Source organism: Balaenoptera physalus (assembly GCF_965194825.1).
Source record: "Balaenoptera physalus genome assembly, chromosome: 3".
Lineage (NCBI taxonomy): Eukaryota > Metazoa > Chordata > Mammalia > Artiodactyla > Balaenopteridae > Balaenoptera > Balaenoptera physalus.
In genome coordinates this window covers 71,607,827-71,626,876 of record NC_138890.1, presented here as the reverse complement: position 1 = coordinate 71,626,876, position 19,050 = coordinate 71,607,827, and the positions used below count along the sequence as shown (strand labels likewise).

At 38.5% G+C, this 19,050-nt stretch overlaps 1 long non-coding RNA gene across 1 annotated transcript in view; it reads right to left on the bottom strand.

The window, feature by feature from the left end:
* The window catches only part of LOC309658879, a 294,436-nt gene extending 276,666 nt beyond the window's left edge, over positions 1-17,770 (bottom strand). The window contains exon 1 of the long non-coding RNA XR_014262432.1: positions 13,748-17,770. This is a non-coding gene — a long non-coding RNA (uncharacterized lncRNA). The remainder of the gene's footprint in view (positions 1-13,747) is intronic.
* Between the last annotated feature and the right edge of the window lie 1,280 nt (positions 17,771-19,050).

The following is a 19,050-nucleotide window of genomic DNA, read 5'->3' as shown; positions in this document are numbered from 1 at the left end:
CCAGTCTCTCATCCTCCGGGCTTATTGGGTGCAGGGAGACTTGATTGTTATTGTTATTGAATTGCCTTTCTTGATTGAATTGTTATTGTCTGTCTTTACGGAAGAAGCAGTGAAGAGGAAGTGTTAGGAGGAGGAGCAGGAGGAAGAACCCTGGAGATCAAACAGGGAGGCTGCTGTCCGAGGAGGGGAGAAAGCAGGGCGCACCAGGGTGTGGGTGGGAGCCGGAACAATGCAAACAGTCAGACTGGAAGTTCAGAAGAGGGACTGGGCAGAAATGAGAATAAGAGGCATTATTCTGCTTTGTGGAATTGCTAATGAGAACACTGCCAGATGTTTGCATTGAGCATTAAAAACAAGCTATGCCCAGTTTGAGCTCACGGGAATGTCTCCCCCTGAACACTCTTCCACACCTGAAACATACCCACCCTTGGAGATAGAGCTCATGAGGCAAGAAAAGTAATTAAAGAGCTTTATCACAGTAACCCTTAAAACCCTTAGCTAGTCATTGCTGTAGACAAAAGTTACACTGGATGGAAACCTAGGATTGAGGTGGATTTCAGCCTGAAAAACTAGCATGTTAAATTCCTCATAAATGTGTAGTTTTTTCAGCGTATTGGAATAGTTCAAAGTTTAGTTGGAGAGACTCAGTAACATTTTGAAGATAGTTCCATGACTTCTCCAAAAGTATGTTGCCTGGGGTGTTTACTTTGTCTTTCGGCCGTGGATCTCAGGATAAGACTTTAGACTTCAGGATGACTTCCTAGCAAATGGATCTTTTGCTGGTCAGTTTCAAGTGACCCTTTGGGCATTCACACCAGTAAAATTATATGCCACTTGGACCCCACTGCTCCCCCATTCAGGTCTTATGTATCTGCACTGTCTTAAACATTGTTGAGGATAAACAATTGTATTCAAAATAAGTATGCCAAATTTGTTTTCTTAGGATACTTTAATTGTGATTAGTTTTCATGGATGAATTTTTATTTGTTTTATTTTTATTTTCAAGAGCATATGTTCTGGGAAAATTTTCTAGCCTAAAAATATAATTCTCTACAGCCCTCACGAATAAACATTATGACAGCAGGGTCTCTCTCTTTTTGCAATGACTATGTGTTGCCTTAAAAATGCACAGTAGCAAGGCTCCAGGCTGGTGTTTCTCAGTCTGAAACTATAGGTTCACAGATGTATTCTTAGGTCTATATGGTGTATGCATATACTGTGTGCCTTGGGAGCTATTATAGACATCAGCTTCAATATATTTTAGAAAGTATCAATTGATATTTGTGACATTTCCTGTGGACTCCCACATGCCAGAGCAAACCAAACCCAAAGTAGATAAAGATGAAATGTCAAAACATCAACCGAAGTACTACTTCTCTTCTGGATTTCATTTCGGAGGAATTTAAGAAACTCAAAACCTGGTCTCTTCGTTATGTGCAGTAGTCTGTTTGAGGATGGAGGGTATTGGGGAAAGAATCAGGTTTGACATAAACAGTACATTTCAGTACATTCACAGGTTCTTGCATGGGATTTATCTTTGACCTCACAGAAACCATCTTCTTATGGGCCTTTCAGATTGCCCACTAGAGTCTAAGGAGTTTCTTTATATCAGAAAGTATAGGAAGGAATTTGTTGAAAGCAATGGCTGGATATATTCTTGATTAGGTGTTATTAAGTATACAACATGTATATACAAAGTTCAAAAATCACAGATTCATATATTTCCTTAAAACTTTCCATTTATCCTTGATGCTTAGATAAAGCTATTAGACATTGTATTTTAAAGCTGTTGTTGTACATACATATGTGTTAAAGAAAGGTAGTGGGACAGGGAGGTTGATTAAGAAATAAGACCACCTAAACTTATTAGACTGATGGACTTGGCAAAGAGAGCATGATTCAGAATTAGTGTTTTGCAGAGTACCTTAGAAATCAGCATACTGTTGTGTAGGCAAATATTTTATAATTAGTGTCAAATATCACAAAGTGTTCAGATTGCATCAGTGAAACTTCTTATACTCTGAGTGGTAGAGACCATTTGTCAAACTGAACCCAAAAAGGAGGGCTTTTCTGTCAAAGAGATTTGCCAGGGCCCTAAAGCTAACCAGTGTATTTGGGGCAAGCTTCTACTGACAGTTCAGCATCAGTGGGGCCTCTAAGGTAGAGTCCTGTGATACCAATTGTATTCTTGTTTAACAGAAATACATTCCAACCAATTTAAGCAGAATAGGAACTAAATGAAGATCATGAGTGACTTCCAAACTCTCTAGGAGGGCCAGAGGGCCAGACTTGGAAACTGAAGCTGGGAATGATGCTTAAATTACATAGAACTGCCCTGGTGGAACCATCTACCACCATGTTGCCCCAAATAGTACCTCTGATGCCAGCCCTGGAAGCTTCTTCTAGAACCTCTGCTTGTGTACAGGGTGTTTCTGCTGTGAGTGGAGTGCACCCAAAAGTGTTCTGATCTGAATTCTGGCATGGATGCTTTTGACTGGTGGAGAGCAGGGCTCAAGCATGCACTGAGGATGCAAGGGAGGTGGCAAGTGAATTTTAGGCTTCTACCTTGAGAAGGTGAGGGCTCATAGGTAGGGAAACCTCCAAGTTTAGAAAAAATGCTCAAAATGCTTGGAAGGCAAAAAACGGCATATTTCCACCATACCTACCAAACCCAGAATCTGGTTCCTGGGGCGCCTGACCAGACAAAAATAAATCAAGGCAAATTTAACTGTAGCCTAGGAGGATACTAGAGTTCTTAATGATTGACTTACTACTAGTTATTTGTTTCTTTAAATCTTGTCTGTTACTATATCAGGATTTAAATTTGTCAAACAAAGATAGCAATGTGATACTATTAGTTATTTATACTAGCTTAGCAGTTATCTTTTTATTTATGAATCATTGATTGGATGCTATGATAGTCCTTCTTTTCCACCTGTTAGCAGGTACAATTTCACACCGGCTAGCAGTTGTTAAGACTGCAGGTGCAGTGCCTTGGAGGAAATAGAGACACTAGGAAAGCGGTTCTCAATCTCAGTGAGTCTTAGGATCACCTGAAAAGGTTGTTTAAAATACAGGTAGAAGAGTTACCATACGACCCAGCAATTCTACTCCTAGGTATACGTCTGAGAGAATTGAAAACTTGTTCACAAAAAAACTTGTAAACAAATATTCATAGCAGCATCATTGACAATAGACAAAAGTGAAACAGTTCAAATATCCATCAACTGATGACTATCCCATAAAAAATGTGGTACACCTAAACAATGAAATTTTATTCAGCCATAAAAAGGAATGAAGTACTGATTCATGCTACAAGATGAATGAATCCTGAAAATACAATGCTAAGTGAAAGAAACCAGAAACAAAAATCCACATATTGTATGATTCCACTGATATGAAATGTACAGAGTAGGCAAATCCATCGAGATAGCAAATAGATTACTAGTTGCTATTGGCCTGAGGGAGTGGTAGGTGGTAGTTGGGGAATGGGTACTAATGGGAAGAGGTTTCTTTTTGTGTTGATTAAAATTTTCTGTAATTAGATAGTGGTGAGAGTTGCACAACTTTGTGAATATATAAAAACCACTGAATTGTATACTTTAGAAGCATTAATATTATAGTATATGAATTATATTTCAATAAAAAAGAGAAAAGATGCAAGTAGATTTCTCAATTTTTGCCAAAGAATCTAAATCTAGGTCTGGGATGGAGTCTGGAAACATATTTTAATGTGGATGCAGCTGGCCTGTGAAGAACACTGAGAAACAGTGAACCTGGGCCTTACACATATAATCTAAACTATAACACTGTAGAAGTACTAATACAAATTCACAATTCTTCAAATTCATTATTTTACCTTAGAAAATGTACATAAAAATAGTATAGAATACTATCAGAAGAGTCTTCAGAATATCATATATGAAAAAAACACAATAGCTTTCTCCTAAATAATTGATGTAAAGCCAATGGACTTAATGATTTTTAGTAAATATGATATTTGTATTTTTTACTTTTAACCCACTTGTATTCCAGAAAAAAATAATTTGATACCTCTTAATATCACTTGGTAAAAGTCTAAAATATTCTAACTTGTATTAATTTATTAATTTAACAAAATTTTGTCATCAGATAGGCTTGTGCACTGGGTTGATGCGCAAAAGAGCCAGCCCACCCTCTAGGACTTTGCCATCTAATGCAGTGGTTCTCAACCTTGGCTACACATTGAAATCGACTTGAGAGCTTTAAGGACTCTGAATCTTGGGTTCCATCCCCAAAGACCCTGATTTCATTGGTCTGGAGTGCAGACAGGGCATTAAGACTTTACAAATCTCCTTGGATCACTGTAATGTGCAACCAAAATTTAGAACCACTACTATAAGGCAGAGAAAGACAAATATGATATTGCTTACATGTGGAATCTAAAAAAGGCGTTCAAATGAACTTATCTACAAAATGGAAATAGAGTTACAGATGTAGAAAACAAACTTATGGTTACCAGGGGGTAAGGAGGGGAGGGATAAATTGGGAGATTGGGATTGACATATACACACTACTATATATAAAATAGATAACTAATAAGGACCTACTGTATGGCACAGGGAACTCTACTCAATATTCTGTAATGACTTATATGGGAAAAGAATCTAAAAAAGAGTGAATATATGTACATGTATAACTGATTCACTCTGCTGTACACCAGAAACTAATACAACATTGTAAATCAACTATAATCCAATAAAAAAATTTTTTAAAAGGGCCACTGCTATAAGAAAGAGATTGACCATACACGGGTCATATCGCACGTTATTGCAGTAATCAAAAATTACTATGGGGGAACTCACAGGAAGCATCCCTAACCCAGGCTAGACATGGGGATTGCTCAGTAAAGCCTTCATGTATGGGGTTGATACCTGAACTGAGAATTAAATTATGAGGAGGAATTGGCCAAGTGAAAATGGGGGTGAGCATGAAAGAGATCCAGGCAGAGGAAGCAGACTGTGCAGAGGCAAGAAGAGGTGAAAGCCTAAATGTTATCTTGAGGAGAAGACTGAAGTAAAAGGCCAACAGACATGTCATAATTTTATAGCTGGCTATGCTATTAGATGTTTCCTCAGTAACTGACTGGGGTGGGCAATGCTGGGACTTTCAGGTCATGGCATCTTCTTCTATTGCATTTGAGGAAAGACAGCAATTTCTTAGTACACTGTATCAGGGATTCGCAGTAAAGAATTTAGTGGTGCTGGGCTTTCCTGGTGAAGTTATTAGCTGTTGAAGTGAATCCTGGAATTATTTGTTTTGTAAAGTGTTTATTACAGGTCTACTCATATCAGTTGCAGAGCCACTTTTCTAGAAGTGCTTAAGCCCATGTCCCAGGTAAAGATCCTCTGTCATCCCCTAATTAAGTAACCACTGAACAGCAGAGAGGACACAAATTAGGCAAATATTACTAGGAATCAAACTAAAAAGAAATGTCCTTATAGAGCAAGAGGTGCCAGTTTCTCTCTTATCCCTAAAAGAACTTTGGGAGTTGGAGAGTTACCACCTAATTATGTCAACAGACCCAGCTTTAGGCTCCTGGCCCTGTACTCTCATTATCTTTAAAGTCTGATAGACAGACAAATACAGGTGGCTCTCTGGTAGAGTAAACAATCTATGTTATTTCCAGAGGAATAGTTGAGATTGTAGGGAGATTGCCTTTATCTGATGTGGCTGAGTTGGTGATACAACTATATATGTTCTCTTTTATTGAGTCTGGGTGGTCACTTCTATAATATGCTTTAAAGATCTGAAATGAAAGCTTACATCTCAGCAAACATTTAACACCACAGTGAATATGAGCATAGGAGCCAGGCCTCCTGATGGTTTTTGTTTGTTTACATATCTCTACTGCTAAATTGTATGTACTGCATCATGGCTTCTGAGATCCTTTCATAAAGAAGCTTACTCTCTCCTTGGATCCCCACAATTTACAGGGAGATTCAAGAGCTGGTCCAAGGTTAGAGAGTCATTGTGTCTTATTTGGGACAGGCAGAAAGACACTTAGGCTCCAGTTCCTCAGCACAAATTAATTGTCCATTGTCTACATGGTGCCTGTATGTGTTTAAGCAGCCTTGGTCTCCATTTTCCGGGATAGCTTTATCCTTTTTTGTTTTCACAAAGGATTTTAAAGCACTTACAAACATACACACATCCTCTAATATTTTTCATTTAACCTTAGCATTTCATGTACAATCATCTTCATATACTTACTGATTTGTATTATTTTAAATTTTTCCTATTTTGAGTAGCTAACGCTGCGAATGTTGTATGTGAAATTGAATGAAGATTATTTCTCTCAAAAATTTTCATCTATGTTTATGACATTTCATTCATATTATTGACATTTCTAAGCAAGTCACTCTTTAAAAGTCATTTTGCTAGGCCCTTGCTCTGCAACTCCAAAATGTAACCAATGAATACTTGGCTAAAAGGCCAATAAGATAGAGGTATATGAATTTTAAAATTTCCTTCTTTTTCTTCCTACCTTCTCACTACTTATGTCAATAGCATGTAATTTCTATACTCCGTAACATAGAAAAACACATGTAAATTTTTTAAAGTTGGTATGATTTTGTTTGTTTTTATTAAAATATGATCTTCCACATGTATCAGTTTCCAACTATATGTACCATCTTGGCCCCTTATCAATAAGTCATAGGCATCTTTATAATAATTCTTTTTAATGATCTACTCTTAAACTAGTGAAATTTATAACAAGAATTAGTCTAAATATATTCTAACATAAAAATGTCTCATTAGCTTTTAGATCACACTTCCCAGGCCCTCTGTTCACCATACGGCTAATATTTTTTCAAACATCCTTTTATCCTCCTATCCCCATAATATACGCATATTACATATGTCTCCACACACATACACACACACAAAGTCCAAGCAGGCAAACTGTCACAGTAATGTTAAGTGATGACTAAGGGCTAGCGGTGTGCTGGTGAATGTTCAACTACCAGCTCTTGGGAGAGGGGGAGGAGCCACAATTTATAGTGTTTGTCTATTTCAGTGGTTTAAATTCATACTCCCACCCACTCTGGCCCTTTTTAAGATACCAATGTTAGATCATCCAGCTCCTAACTTTCCTGAAATTTAACAACTTGCTCTCGCGAGCCTGTATGAGCTGGCTCCAGAATGCCACTGACTGAGGCCATAGTGCTAACAGTAGAAGGTGCTGTGACTTGTGTAGGGCATCCTGAGGCTAGAAGAGTCATCTAAGGACCAGCCTCTTTTTTAAGAAATCCAAAAATCTTCTCAGCCCCTTTTCTTGATCCAGTTCTACAGGAGGTTAGAGAACTCATCTTTCTAAGGATCCCGTGAACCTCTTCTAAACTCCCTAGGGATCTTTAATGTGGATTGGGCAACCAGGTTTTCCTGGACTTTATCTCCATTTTACCAACATTGAAGTTATGAGTTTATCCAGGCATCCTGCAGGAAGTCATAAAGCCCACCTCAGAACTACTGTCTCTGGCATGTGGAATTTAGAGCGACAGAGAAGAAGGCAACTTGGAAGATCAGGTACCTCCTAGGTGGTCTTAAGTCCTCTGATGTTTAAAGAACCTTTCCTAATGGCTGACTACTTCCTCCATGGCAGCTCACTGTAACTGCCATGAGAGACTTCACATAAAAGGTGGTATCCAGAAACCATGGAACAGATGGGCTAACAAAAAATCCAGTCAATTATGAATCATACTATAAAACTTAATTTTGAAATAACTATACATATTTCCCAAGCTCTAGTGGCTACCTTGGTTTCCAAAATGTAAATCAAGGGACAGTAAAGGGAAGATTTAAATAAATTAAAATCTAGAGACAAGTCAATAACTATTGGACTCTGGCATTTTCTAAGGCCACATTTGAATCAACTGTCCTGATTCTTTTCCCCTAAGGACAAGAAACTTGCCATTGCTACTCCACCAAGGGCAGTATTCTGAGCTTGGTAGGACCCTGCCTTATCACCTAATAATCAAGAAACACTGAAAACTGCTTGCCCTTCTCAGAATGAAGAGGTTTTCACTTTGTCCCATGGGTACATTGTTTAACCTTGGGACCCTGGCCCCATTCAGATTACATCCTTTGCAAAAAAAAAAAAAAAGCCCTTTCCATCTGTCATTCCCTTGATGCCCAAACTACCTAACAGTCTGAGGAAACTGAGAGAGATCAGATTTAAAAGCTTTGCATAAGACCTCACTCATTTATTTCCCAAATATTTAAAGGATGTCTGTGGTAGGAAATAGCAATAAACAAAATAGGCTAAATCCCTGCCTTCATGGAACTTATATTCTAGTGGCGTAAGAAAGGTAATAAGCAAACAAACTAGTAAATGTATAAAACGTCAGATGGTACAAAAAGGTTTAACAGGAAAATACAGTATGGGAATTGGGTAGATCCTAGGAGAGGGGGGTTATTTTATATAGAGTGACAGGGAAAGGTCTCACTGGTAAGATAATACCAAAGCAGAAAAGGGAGGGAGTGAGCTCTGGGAATGTCTGGGGAAGGACATTACACCAGAGGCTCCAGAAAAAGAAAAACCCACATGCTTGGTTTCAGAGCACAGATCTCTGCAGATGAAGCGTTCTGAAGCATAACAGATAAGATGGCCCTCAAGCAGAGGTGCTGCTACTGCAGGGCCAGACACTGCGACAGGTCCTCAGGCCCCTGAGACACAGTGAGTGATATCTATCTTCAGGGTTAGACTATGTCTGTGCTGCAGGCTGGATACCATCCTCAGAGCCAGGCCTCAAGGCAAGATTTCCAGGGAGAAAAGAAAACAGTATCCCTTAATGCTCCTCAGAAAGTGCCCCAACCCAATGAAATACCTTGCTTACCGGCTCTGCATCGCCAGAGAGAAATGCAAGCAAACCTGCCCCTCCCCTAATAGTGTCTACGAAGGCATTTGGTTGTTTTGTACTTGTGCTCTGAGTAGTTACTGAAAGAGCTGGTACACATGGTCATCTGACCATACAGGTGTTTCTCCCACACTTTGTATGGGGAAAGTCCGTCTTTTCACATCTGTGGGTACAGTTGATATTGACAAAGCCTGGGGCTATTTGCAACCACACCTCTTTCCTCTACCATCTGCCCAGGTCTTCGGTCAGAAAAAGGCCCTCTGCTTTTCTGTTTTTTTTTTTTTTTTTTTTGGAAATAGAACTTTTATTAAATATAGGCAAGTACCCATTTACAGCAAGGAATTAAGATATTAAAAGAAATCTCTTTTATTCCTTTTTCTTCTCTGATTGCTGAGGCTAAAACTTCCAAAACTATATTCAATAATAGTGGCGAGAGTGGACAACCTTGTCCTGTTCCTGATCTTAGAGGAAATGGTTTCAGTTTTTCACCATTGAGGACGATGTTGGCTGTGGGTTTGTCATATATGGCCTTTATTATGTTGAGGTAAGTTCCCTCTATGCCTACTTTTGGGAGGGTTTTTATCATAAATGGGTGTTGAATTTTGTCGAAAGTTTCTCTGCATCTATTGAGATGATCATATGGTTTTTCTCCTTCAATTTGTTAATATGGTGTATCACATTGATTGATTTGCGTATATTGAAGAATACTTGCATTCCTGGGATAAACCCCACTTTGTCATGGTGTATGATCCTTTTAATGTGCTGCTGGATTCTGTTTGCTAGTATTTTGTTGAGGATTTTTGCATCTATGTTCATCAGTGCTACTGGCCTGTAGTTTTCTTTCTTTGTGACATCTTTGTCCGGCTTTGGTATCAGGGTTATGGTGGCCTCGTAGAATGAGCTGGGGAGTGTTCCTCCCTCTGCTATATTTTGGAAGAGTTTAAGAAGGATAAGTGTTAGCTCTTCTCTAAATGTTTGATAGAATTCACCTGTGAAGCCATCTGGTCCTAGGCTTTTGTCTGTTGGAAGATTTTTGATCACAGTTTCAATTTCAGTGCTTGTGATTGGTCTGTTTATATTTTCTATTTCTTCCTGGTTCAGTCTTGGAAGGTTGTGCTTTTCTAAGAATTTGTTCATTTCTTCCAGGTTGTCCATTTTTTTGGCATATAGTTGCTTGTAGTAGTCTCTCATGATCCTTTGTATTTCAGTTGTTACTTCTCCTTTTTCATTTCTAATTCTATTGATTTGAGTCTCAGAAAAGAAGAAATAAAGCTGTCACTGTTTGCAGATGACATGATACTATACATAGAGAACCCTAAAGATGCTACCAGAAAACTAATAGAGCTAATCAATGAACTTGGTAAAGTAGCAGGATACAAAATTGTTGCACAGAAATCTCTTGCATTCCTATACACTAATGATGAAAAATCTGAAAGAGAAATTAAGGAAACACTCCCATTTACCCTTGTAACAAAAAGAATAAAATACCTAGGAATAAACCTACCTAAGGAGACAAAAGACCTGTATGCAGAAAATTATAAGACACTGATGAAAGAAATTAAAGATGATACAAACAGATAGAGAGATATACCATGTTCTTGGATTGGAAGAATCAACATTGTGAAAATGACTCTACTACCCAAAGAAATCTACAGATTCAATGCAATCCCTATCAAACTACCAATGGCATTTTTCACAGAACTAAAATAAAAAATTTCACAATTTGTATGGAAACACAAAAGACCCCGAATAGCCATGCAATCTTGAGAAAGAAAAATGGAGCTGGTGGAATCAGGCTCCTGGACTTCAGACTATAATACAAAGCTACAGTAAACAAGACAGTATGGTACTGGCACAAAAACAGAAATATAGATCAGTGGAACAGGATAGAAAGCCCAGAGATAAACCCACACACATATGGTCACCTTAGCTTTGATAAAAGGGGCAAGAATATACAATGGAGAAAAGACAGCCTCTTCAATAAGTGGTGCTGGGAAAACTGGACAGCTACATGTAAAAGAATGAAATTAGAACACTCCCTAACACCGTACACAAAAATAAACTCAAAATGGATTAAAGACCTAAATGTAAGGCCAGCCACTATAAAACTAATAGAGGAAAACATAGGCAGAACACTCTATGACATAAATCACAGCAAGATCCTTTTTGACCCACCTCCTAGAGAAATGGAAATAAAAACAAAAATAAACACATGGGACCTTATGAAACGTAAAAGCTTTTGCACAGTAAAGGAAACCGTAAACAAGATGAAGAGACAACCCTCAGATGGGAGAAAATATTTGCAAATGAAGCAACTGACAAAGGATTAATCTCCAAAATTTATAAGCAGCTCATGCAGTTCAATATCAAAAAAACAAACAACCCAGTCCAAAAATGGGCAGAAGACCTAAATAGACATTTCTCCAAAGAAGATATACAGATTGCCAACAAACACATGAAAGGATGCTCAACATCACTAATCAGTAGAGAAATGAAAATCAAAACTACGATGAGGTATCACCTCACACTGGTCAGAATGGCCATCATCAAAAAATCTACAAACAATAAATGCTGGAGAGGGTGTGGAGAAAAGGGAACACTCTTGCACTGTTGGTGGGAATGTAAATTGCTACAGCCACTATGGAGAACAGTATGGAGGTTCCTTAAAAAACTAAAAATAGAACTACCATACGACACAGCAATCCCACTACTGGGCATATACCCTGAGAAAACCGTACTTCAGAAAGAGTCATGTACCACAGCAGCACTATTTACATTAGCCAGGACATGGAAGCAACCTAAGTGTCCATTGGCGATGAATGGATAAAGAAGATGTGGCACATATACACAATGGGATATTACTCAGCCATAAAAAGAAATGAAATTGAGTTATTTGTAGTGAGGTGGATGGACCTAAAGTCTGTCATACAGAGTGAAATAAGTCAGAAAGAGAAAAACAAATACCGTATACTAACACATATATATGGAATCTAAAAAAAAAAAATGATTCTGAAGAACCTAGGGGCAGGACAGGAATAAAGACGCAGACGTAGAGAATGGACTTGAGGACACGGGGAGGGGGAATGGTAAGCTGGGACGAAATGAGAGAGTGCCATGGACATATATACACTACCAAGTGTAAAACAGATAGCTAGTGGGAAGTTGCCACATAGCACAGGGAGATCAGCTCGGTGCTTTGTGACCACCTAGAGGGGTGGGATAGGGAGGGTGGGAGGGAGACACCAGAGGGAAGAGATATGGGGATATATGTATATGCATAGCTGATTCACTTTGTTATAAAGCAGAAACTAACACACCATTGTAAAGCAAGTATACTCCAATAAAGATGTTAAAAAGAAAAGAAAAGAAATCTCTGACTTTAAGTCTCTGATTGATTGGTTGTTTCTTGTATAATTAAAAATCACAATATCCTAAAAGTGGGCCCTCTGCTTTTTATTACTGAGTGCAAGGTTGACCCATACGCCCTTGGTATAGTCCAGAAGTTTCCATATGCCACCTTGTTAGAATTCACATTTTAATATGTCCTTAAATGTTAAGTATATTCTGCTCCTCTCTCTACTTATTTTCTAAGTTCAATTCCCCACAGTAAAGATTATTTTACTAGTGAATTAGCCTCTCTCCACGTATGGGTTAAAGTCTACAAAGCTGTACTGAGCCAACTTTCCCCCATGCTAGCCAATAACTTCTATTCTCAAGCCTTGTTGAGGTCTCTGCCTTACTTCTAAAACAGCCAGTAAGAACACGATGGTGTCTTTGGAAGGGGCCATCCCCAAATCTCCATTCGCTTCTGACCTCTAGGGTCACCCTGAGAGTCCTTCTTATATGTTCCAAGGAGGTCATAGGATTTTCCCCAGTGCTCCTTTACAATCACGTTTCAGAGTTTTTATTAAAATTGGTGAAAGGCTTTCTGTTCCAACTGTGCCCACACAAAAGAATCATTATTGATTTGACATTTAATTGCCAACTAGCCAATTTTTTCTTTGCTGATGGAAATCATGGGCATTTCCAAAATGCTCAGTCCTCATGCCACCCAGCATACCAGGCCAATGAGGTTTTCGTATCAGCATGTACCTTCAGCCCAACAGCAAGATTCCTAACCATGAACATACACATGAAAGAAATGAGAGCCAACAAATGGAAACCTTAAGACTTCTATTACCACCCCTCGCTCTTTGAGAAATGGTAGTAACACCTAAAAGAGCCTATCTTCAGGGACATGACCAAGGCTGAAAGCTGGGCTTCACTTAAGAAAACACTTAGCAGCTTTAGTTTTCTTTGAAACATTAACAATAATATCAACAAGTTCTTTCCTATCCACTCAAAGGGAGGGATAGAGCAAATGACATAACCTTTAGTTTTGACTGAGAAAGGGACTGGAATTGCTCAATGTCCCATGAAATTTATTTGAATGGATCCTGTTTAAATGTGCCAGCTGGAGAAAATATTATTTATAAAAGCAAACAAGCAACATTCAAAAAGGAAGCAGGACCTGTGAAATAATGTGGAAAGATTTTCTTTCAAAACTCCTGTTCTTAACTTTTTCCTCATTGGGGGCTCATATAAATTAAACAGGCGTTGTTTGAGCGTTTCCAAAACTCCCCAAATCTTTCACTGAATGAAGTTCTTTCTGAGCACTTTTCTCATGGAATTCCACAGACGCAAGGACAAAGATACAGTTGCCCAGATTTTAGAGAGCATTAATTTCAACATTGTCTTAGATAGATCAAGATGAAATCAGAGTCTGTGTTAAAAAACCAGTTATGATTCATGGAGATGGGAGCCTTGTGTGTCCTATAGGATGCGGGGTCACCGCATAACTCACCCACCTTCTCTCCTCCTGTCCCATGGGAGATGCTGTCCTCCAGTCAGCGTCACTCCCTCTTGGAAAAGAAAACGTTCAGGAAGTCACACAGCTCCTTACAAAGTAGCGTATTTTTTCACCACCTACATTAAAATAAACGAGGTTGTATTGGTGCCATATCTTTGAATTCAAACATATTTGTTTCAAGAGAAACAATGAAAGATTTTATTAAATGGCTTTAATATGGGAGAGGACAAATTTGGTAGTTTTCAAGCACATGAGCTGACCTTTAAGATAATATGGATATTTTGACAGGAATACCACGATAGAACTGTCCAGTTCTTTGACCAGTTTTCGGTGCTCTAATAAAACTAAAAATTAAAGTATCTTCATTAAGTATTGGCCTGAAGAGCCATGTGAAGGACTAAGAATGGATGGTCACTTGGAAAGGGATTGCTAATAGAACTACTTCTGTTTTATCTATTAAAACTCATTCCCAATTTACAATGAATATAAAAACAAGTTACCCACAATGGCATCAGAGTAACAGTTCAGAGACACAGCCCAGAAGCCAGCAGGTCATATTTGTGGTATCTGTCTCCAAAACAGTTTGAAATAAACTGTATAGCTTATAAAACTCTGAGCAGAAACATGTGCAATCATCTCCTCGTCAGTCATAAATGGTGACTCCTAGGGTCAGCAGGAGCCTTGGAGGCCATCTGGTTGAAAGCCCATAAGCAGCTGAAATGTCCCAGCAGCAGCCCAATCCTTGAGGGATGACCAGATATGCCCCATTAGGCATGCTTCTGGCTCTCAGAAGTTCACCGGCCCTTCAACTCACAGCCCAGGAGGCTACAGCTGTCCTCGGTTTGTTACACCTAGGTTTCTGACAGAATGGCCCACAGCCCCAGGTTCTTTCGGCAGGGCCTTCAACTAATCCAAAAATACGAATCCTTTCTTCCATTTATTGCCAAAGATGTACAATTCCATACACATTCACTTTAATAAAGAATTGAAGATTTTTTTTACTAGTTAAACAGAAGATGAGTTAGTATGCATTACTAATATTTGATGTTCATAAACTAAACTTAGCACATTGTTAGAATTTCAGGAAGAAGGTATTTTATAAGTAGTCAGTCTGAGGCAACTCTTGCAATACTGGAAAGCTACTGGTATGCATGTAAACAACTAGTATGCTTTGTTCTCAGGACTTCATCAACCTTGTGGTTGAGTTTTGCTTTGTAATTATAAATTAATGTCAATTTCACTTTATAATTTTCAATTTAATTTACTGAGGATTTTTTGGTTACTGAGGATCATTTGGTTAAAGCTTATTTGGTCATGATCTGTTAATGAATATTTGCATTAATGATGTTTTTAGCTAATATCTTTCAAATAACTAGTTATTAGAATATGTGCATATTGAGGTTTAAATAGGAATCATCCACATCGCTAATGCTAGAGAAGATGTATACAACCCACATACCACCACCTCAGCGCACCTCCATCAAATGACTAAGTACATGCACCTTGTTGGTAGGTGTACTAATTGAATTTGTGCAGATTAAGTGAGTTGCAACACACTATCAAGGTAAGTGTGATAAAATAAATGTATCATTTTTTGGTGTAGAGGGCACTGTCCCATAGCACATGTGTATAAGCTCAAACTACAAATTGTTTACTTTTTTCTTCTTCGTCATCACTGAGTTCTTATCAATTGAAAAGGAGGAATGAACCACGTAGACGGACTAGAACTTTTGGCTTCCCTCCATCCCCCTTCACTGAAGCAGGCCCTGATTTTTTTTTTAAAGTGAAAGAACCACTGCTTTAAATCACAATATACTCTGAAATATATTAAAGTCAGAGAGGTACAAACATAAGCCTTTTATTTTTTACCGGGGACACAGTTGGATTGCCAAAGAAACCATTTTAACATAGATGAAAATACTGCTTTAAATCACAATATACTCTGAAATGTATTAAAGTCAGAGAGGTACAAACATAAGCCTTTTACTTTTTACTGGGGACACAGTTGGATTGCCAAAGAAACCATTTTAGTATAGATGAAAATAAACAAGTGACAAAATTCTTAATCATTTTGGCTGTCCTATGCCCAATCTGTGTGTTTTCTGAACCGCAGATAAAATGGGCTGTCCATTTATCTTTTAAGAGTACTTCAAGACTTTAGTGAAAATTTGGCTTCAAGAAAATCTGGAATTTATGTCTTAGAGAAACAACTGTCTCCAATTCTTCTATGGTTTCAACCTGGTCATTCTTCTCCTTGCTGAGTTTTGACCCATAGTGATCTTGAACTGAATTCTGTAATGAACTTAGAAATAAGTCCCTTTTACTAGAGAACAAGAATAAAAACCACCTCTCAAGTTTTTCTACCTCCAATGTCCTGATGACATGGTGATAATTTTAATAAAGTAATTTTTTAAAAGAACCATGTTTTGATCAGTATACCTTTCTATGAATAATTTGAAATCAACTATTAAAACATTTATACTTGTTTTTAAAATAAGATAAATCAAGATGAAACAGAATGCTGAATAAAACATTAGTGAAGTGGAGGAAATAAGCCACTTATGTTCCCTCCAAGGCCTGTGTTCCAAGATGTTGGCAGTGGAAGAAGCAAGATACGTGGAGGGCTGGGCAGGCTTCACAAAGTCAGCCATGAAAATTCCCAAAGTGAAGAGCCTTTTTCAGAAGAGTTGAGTTGTGTCTTCATTTCTTCTAGGAACAGTAAAAGGAATACAGGTTTTTTTTGCAGGCACCAAATACACATTTGGTCTGTCAAGACCTTGGATCTTGGTAGTAAACTTCAAAGGCAGTTTCTAATGCTTTATTCTAGCATCTGCTTTTTGGGGGCCCCATATAACATTCACTGTGTCCTTTGGGAATAAAGCCTGAAAGAAGAGAATGTTGCCCTGGAGTCTTTCCCACTTCATATATTCTTGAGAGCAGCACAGAAAAAACTCAGTTTCAGTTTAGAAAATTAGTTTATTTTTATCATTCTAATGGTGAATGATTAGCCCAAAGTCTTAGAGATGTCTGACATTTTAAAACTTTTTGATTTAGACTGGCATGTTTTATTGTCTTTAAATAAGGAACCTTTCTGTTCTTAAATATTTAATCAGTGTAAAAGCACTAGGCGCGGTCAGCAGAAGAACTCTTTGTGCTGTTGACTGTCATTAATGCTGGCAAGTCTCCCCTGCACCAGACACGGCTGTGCAATGTACAAGGACTGTATTGAAACACTAGATCAACATATAAACGTCAAAACAATAAAGGAACTCTTGCCTCCAACTTGATCTTTCTGTCAGATAGTAACTTCCTACTCCTTTGGAGTAGTCCTAATAGTTCCCGGACAGAAAAATAAGAGGCATACATATACCTGAACTCTCCCTGTGTAAAATCTTTGATCAAAGTCAGAAACTTCCCACACATTTATTTACTAACAATTTGCAGCTCTGATTCATCAATTCATTTTTAAAATCTCCATCCAATCTTTTAAAGAAATTTATCCTTCACTTTCTATGCACGTACTCTGGAAAAAACGCTAGACTTCTCTTGAATAATTAGGAACCATTGGGAAGAATACATTACACTTGAGAAGAGCAGTGAGTCATGGCACTTATTTATTTGCTCTATTATTAAGTAATAGGAATGGACTAAAGAGTTGATGTTTTGATCCATTTGGAATCAGAGCCATCTAACTTTCCTACCCTGTCATCACACTGTCCTTGAGAGTTGTATGAGGAATAAGATAAAGGTTCACTTAAGGTAACCTTTGGATTTTTCAAGCACATTTGAGTAAACTGTTACACTTCTAAAACATTCAAACAAAAAGATAAAACAAGGGGTCCATCAGAAATAGTGTGATTTTTGTTTTCTAATTACTTTTTATCTGTTCATTTAATAAATACTTATTCATCGTCTATTATGTGCCAGGCTCTGTGCACCCAGAACAGTGAACAACATAAAGATTGCCTCTGCCTTCTGGCACTTTCAGACTGGTGGATGACATAATCAAGTTAAAAGGCATTTGCAACTTTGTGCATAAGAGTACAGGTGAGAGAGACTATCAAGCAAAGGCGTATAATGTTCATTTCTTCAAAAATGAGCATGGGCAGGGGACTTCCCTTGTGGTGCAGTGGTTAAGGGTCCGCCTGCCAATGCAGGGGACTGGGGTTCAAGCCCTGGTCCAGGAAGATCCCACATGCTTTGAAGCATCTAAGTCCATGCGCCACAACTACTGAGCCTGCGCTCTAGAGCCCAGGAGCCACAACTACTGAGCCCATGTGCCGCAACTACTGAAGCCTGTGCGCCTAGAGCCCGTGCTCCGCAACAAGACAAGCCACCACAATGAGAAGCCCGCGCACCACAACAGAGAGTAGCCCCCACTCGCCGCAACTAGAGAAAGCCCGCACACAGCAATGAAGACCCATGGCAGCCAAAAGTAAATAAATAAATTAATTAATTAAAAAAAAAATGAGCATGGGCATATTTTGGAACAGAAAGGTGTCCAGAAATAAGTTTAAAGAGGTAGGTATTGCTAAGAGCAGATGGTAACCACTGAACAGTTGTAGATATAATCAGATTGGTATTTTAGAAATGTCAGAATGAGGGCAATGTAGAAAGTTAACTGGAGAGGATGAGCCCAGGAGACCTACTGCAGGAACCTGGGTGGGAGGTGTTGGCCTCCCGTGGACGGAGACAACAGGGAAGGAAAAAGGAAAGTAGACAGTGAGAACTGGAGATGCGCAGAGGGAACAGGGGAGAACGCTGTCAGATGCCAAAGCTTGGGGAGGGAGTGGAAGGCGGTGCCATTCACGAAAGGGGAAAGCTGTTGAAGAGCAGGCGGGGGAAAGAGAATTAATTTGATTTTGAACACACTGCCTTTGATTTGCCTATGGGACATGAAAAGTACACTTGATGAGAAGTAAGTTGAAAATGCAGATCTGAAGTGAAAAGTGAGAGCAGGGTTGGAAACAGTTTCAAGTACAAGTCAAGTAAACAAAATGGGCAATTTAGATCCTCCTTTACATGATTTTCTCAGAATTGTTTTATGGTAATTAACTTTATAAACATTTTCTGGAATCTGCAAAGGAGCAAACACAAACTACCTCCCATCTTTGTCCTTCAAATATCTGTGACAGCACTATAATTTCTAATGAATTTGTTTATTTTTAACATCATTGCTGGTAACCAAAGAGAAAAGATAGCAAGGAACAAAAGAAATTGCTATAGGAGGAGCTGGGTGAAGAATAGCTAACACCATGAAATGTATCTTTTAAATCCCCACAGTGAAAATTTTCCGATTTC